General features: G+C 39.8%; 1 pseudogene; it reads right to left on the bottom strand.

The window, feature by feature from the left end:
* Positions 1-3,214: 3,214 nt before the first annotated feature.
* LOC148015202 (pyrophosphate-energized vacuolar membrane proton pump 1 pseudogene) lies at positions 3,215-4,798 on the bottom strand (annotated as a pseudogene).
* Positions 4,799-5,203: the final 405 nt, after the last annotated feature.

Genomic DNA, 5,203 nt, shown 5'->3' with positions numbered 1-5,203 from the left:
CAAACCCTTGCGGTGACCTTCAATCCTACATGCTGCAACAACGTCAATGCTCTTACATGTGACATTCCACTATAAAGAAGCTTTGTCGATAAAATAATGTGAATCACCCTTGATTTTATCATTTTCAGCATAACTTTCAATATCAAAATATGAGTTGAGTTGACTTAGCCAAGAGAGAACCTTATGATCATCTTTAATACCATCGTAAGTATTAAATTTAAAGGTACATTTTCTTATCTTCATATATTTGCACTTGAATTGTTCTTGAAGAGTGGTATTGATGTTACAAACCATAGTATCTATGACATAGGTGATTTGGGATGAGGGACACTTGAGAGATCACAAGTCTTGCTGAAAAGGACGGAACACCCTCTTTCAAGTGGTTTGTGGAAGACAATGTCAGGTTCCCTTACAAGACACAAGACAACCTTGGGTTCCCTGAAAAGGATGTAACACCCTCTTTCAAGTGGTTTGTGAATGACTTTTCAACTTGTCTTGCATGTACTTTCATTACCACATGCAACCACTTACAATTACTTCAAGTACTCAATGAAAAATTAGAGGCAGCAAGAAAAGAGGGCCTACATATTTTTTAACATAAATTCAAGTATTGATAGGTATGTCATGGTGACATTGCTTCTTTGACCACTCTACTACTTGCATCTCCTTTTGAGCTACTAGAAGATTGAATGCTAGTAGGTTGACAACATGTTGTAGCCACCCTTTTCTCTCCGCTAGACCTGTAGGTGGCTGCAAGAGCAACACTAACATCTTACATGATGAGTCACAATGAAACACCTTATATATATATATAAAAGAACTGAGAATTTTAAGAAAGAAATAACAAAATAGAGCAAAGGGTCCACTATAGAATAGGCCGGACATTGCTATGCAAAGATGGATTGCATATATTGAATCTCTCAACCCTGAATTAAAGCATATTGTAGGAAAGGAGAATCCAGTTGCATACATGTTGTCATGTGCAAGATATGACATTGAAAAGGAGCTGATGGAAGAAGATGAAGTTGAAGAGTCTATACTTGCTATTTTTTATTCCATGGTTGCTGAAAATACATTTTCAATAGTTGCATATACAAATCCAAAGCTAAAAATAGCAAATGTTACTGATCTTTTTAATGGTACAACATTAAGTACAACAAGAACAACAAAAGGTACTGCTCTAATTTAGCAAACACCAACAAAGATCAAAGATTCCATTATGGAAGAAGGGTGGTCAACTAGGAGCCAGCATGCTCATTGCATTGCTCAAGTTCTAGTTCATTTCCTTGAAGAAGGTTATGAAGAAGATTCGTTGAAGATTGGCCAATATTTGAGCAGAATGAAGAAGAAAGAGACATGGACTAATGAATAATTCAAGCATATTAAGATAAAAGCTTATGGCTTCTTTCATGAAAATGGGCATCTATGGAAACAAGCAAAGAAGAAGAAAGGAGCGCCTGTCTGAGTTTTAGGTAAGAAAGGATTACAAGAACCGGTAATGAAGGAATTTCATGAAAGCTTGTGGGCTGGCCATAGAGGCATATGGGGAAATTTTAGTAAGATCAAAGAAAAATATTGGTGGTAGAACATGTATCAAGACATAGAGCATTTTATTGAAACTTGTTATGTGTGTCAAATGTACTCTATGGTTAAGCATCGAGATGGGTTGCAACCAACTTATCCTTTGTCTATACATTATAGATGGGTTTTTGATCTTATAACCATGCCTACACGAATATGGATTATGCTGTTGAACAATGCGCGAGAGAGACGAGGAAGGGAGGAAGAGAGAAGAGAAGAGAGACACGAGACACCGGAAGTGGAACCCCAGAAGTGCATCAAATGAGCACACATAGTTGGAATATATAGAGGGGACCAGGGATACTATATATAGACAAACTATATATAGCTAATACCCCTGCTCAAATAAAGGTCCCTAACTGTGGATGAAAAAACCTTTGGGGGCTCAAGGGAAAAACCCACAGATCTATATAGCCCTACTACTATATTAATATTGAAAATATATTATTACAAAGTTGAAAGGAGCTAAATCACTCCTGAATATACAAGTGCATGTTTATAGGCATCGAATGAGCTACATCACTCCTGAATTACTATAGATAAATGAAGGAGCTATATCAATCTAATCACTCCTGAATATACAAGTGCCTATTTGTAGGCATTGAGGGAGCTACATCACTCCTGAATTACTATAGATAAATGAAGGAGCTACATCAATCTTGAATTACAATAGATGAAGGAATCTAAGGAGATAAAGAGCCATGAAATTTCTTTATCTTGAGTGTGGATATAATTGGCTATGCAGCATAATCTGTGACATCAAAATCTTAATAGAAAATGTTATATCAACATTAGAACACAATCACAATGTCATAAATCAACTCAGCAGCTAGAATATACGATAAAATTTTCATCAGCTCATCAGCTAGAATATACGAAATAGCAGTTGGCATACCACTAGCAAATGGAAAGAAGAATGGACAAGATGAGCATTATCAAGACGAAAACATTAGCTGCAACATCAGCTCCTTAGCTAGAATAGATAAAATATCAAGTAGAATAAACATAAGCTTGAACAGACAAATCAGCTGAAAATAGATAAACAACAACTAGAAACAATGAAACATCAGCTAGAACAACTCAACAGCTGGAATAATAATGAAACATCAGCTGGAACATTTCAACAGCTGGAATAAGAATGAAATGAAATATCATCCCATCAGCTCGAAACATTTCTTATAAACCAAGCCTAGAATAATTTCAATGCATTAGCTGTAATATAGATGAAATGATATGAAATGTAGTATGAAGAGCCAAAAATCAGCTGGAAGAAAGAAACATTTAGAATAATCAAATGATGAACAAAATACCGACAATCATCAGCAAAAGCTCATCAATTTTCTTACTGCTGCTCAAAGCCCAAGTAAACATCTCAGCAATCTGCTTCTGGGACTCTAGGAACATCTTTGTATGCCTGGCCTCCAGATCATCACGGAATCGCTCAAACTCTCTCTGCATCTGCAATTTCATCTCTTCTAATATGAGAAAGCACTCCCCCAAAGTGCGGATCGCGGAGAACAATTCGGAGAGCGGAGTGCTGTCAACTGGGGCTGTTGATGCCGCAAGCTAGACTTTGAAGAAGTCCTATGGTTGAGGAATCTGTCCAGCTTAAAAGCCTTCGTGGCCTCGTAGTCTATACTGCGGCTCTACTTCTTGTGGAGAGATGTGTAAGAAGTATCATGGTCATCCAGAGACCGGTTGCGATACCAACATTATCACTTATGGGACCATATGCATCTATGGCTAGACAAGTGGCAATGGTACAAAGCATTCCAAGAGCAACTGCAATCTCGTACATAGCTGCTAGGGTATGGCTGACATAGATGGCAACAGCAATAGAAAATATTGGAACAATTACAGACTTGTAGCCAAGTGCCAAACCAAAGATGACATTGGTAGCAGTTCTTGTCCTGCAAGAATCAGCAACATCCTCGACTGGTCTATATGTATTGCTAGTGAAATACTCTGTAACGTAGCTAATTACCAACCCTACTCAAAGCCCTACTCCAATGCAGAAAAATAGTTTTCGATTTTGAACCATCTTTGCACCATCGTTAGGATCATATATGTAAAACGTGGATGGTAGTGCCAGCCAAAAAACAAAAGCTGCACCGAATGTCATTAAGATGGTGGATATCAGCAACTGTCTCTTCAGTGTAGGTTCAATATCCCTTAGATTTGAGATATCGACGAACACATCAATTGCGAACAAGGTTGTGATGAGGCACACCATAATGCCCATAGAGCTAATGAGTAGAGGGAAGCACATAGCAGTGAAGTCATGATTTGTGCCAAATGATGACATGTAAGCCACAACAAGAGCTGGGCAAGAAGCTTCAGAAAAGGAACCAAACAAATCTTAACCCATTCTAGCAATATCTTCCACATTATCACCCATATTGTCAGCAATGACTGCTGGATTTCATGGATCATCCTCTGGGATATTCCTTTCTACTTTTCCAACAAGATCTGCTCCAACATCCGCAGCTTTGGTATAGATTCCACCTCCAACCCTTCCAAATAGAGCCACGGATGAGCCTCCAAGCCCATAGCCAGTGATGGCCTCAGAAAGGCCCTCCCAATCATCCTTGTAATAAAGCTCGAGCAGTTTTATAGTGATGTATAAAACTATGAGGCCATTAGCAGCAAGTAAGAAACCCATCACCGAACTTAATTGGAAGGCGATTTTGAATGCTTTGCTTATCCCTTTTCTGGCTTCCAAATTTGTGCGAGCATTCGCATATGTTGTGATCATCATGCCCAAAAATCCCGACACTATGGAGGTCAAAGCTCCCAATATAAATGCAACTATAGTGAAAATCGTTGTAAAGAGAGTTGGGGCACATTCCTACTTTGGATCGTATCTACAAGGCTGGGGCTTAGTACTGAACCCCTTCATAGATCCCAGGAACAAGAAAATGACAGTAGCAAATATGCCCATGAAATAAACCAAATACTTGTATTCTGTCAGCAAAAACGATGTGGCTCTTATGGATATGGCTTACTAAATTTCAATGCATTTCCTAATAGTTGCTGCATCTGATTCCTCATCCAATCTATCCTCCTCGTAAAAGTCTGATGATCCATTGACGATGTTTTGACTGTGGGTGCCGTTGTTGTTGAGGAAGGTGTAGCTATTGCTGGCAGGCCTGGACTTGTGCTCGAAGGCCAAGAGAGCGGTTGCGATAGCGATCTGGTGGTAGTTGGTCAGAATCATCTGTATCTTCGTCTAAGCTCATGGTGGACTCATGATCTGGAAGCTCTCTTTCCTTTCCACTTCCGGTGTCTCCTGTATCTCTTCTCTTCTCTCTTCCTTCGTTTCTCGTCTCCCTTGTGCACTCTTCAACATGGTATTAGAGCCAGGTTTCCTCTCTCTTCTCTCTCATGCCGAGAGCATCCTACGCTGAAGGAGTAGTGTTTCTTCCTCTCTCTCTCTATCATCATCCATCCTCTTTCTCCTCTTTCCTCTCCTTCTCGCCCTCCTTTGCCCCTGACCCCTACCCCTGCCCCTACCCCTGCCTGCCCTATTCTGCCTCCCCTGTCCTGTCAACGAATATGTGAAGTTGTGGCACCCAAGCATGCGTACAATAGCCACAATTGGCAGGTTGCAGCAATGGCAGGG

This window comes from Lygodium microphyllum, chromosome 24, assembly GCF_053477565.2.
Source record: "Lygodium microphyllum isolate KBCC chromosome 24, Lygodium_microphyllum_v1.1.10, whole genome shotgun sequence".
Taxonomy (NCBI): domain Eukaryota; kingdom Viridiplantae; phylum Streptophyta; class Polypodiopsida; order Schizaeales; family Lygodiaceae; genus Lygodium; species Lygodium microphyllum.
This window is presented reverse-complemented; position numbering and strand designations above follow the sequence as displayed.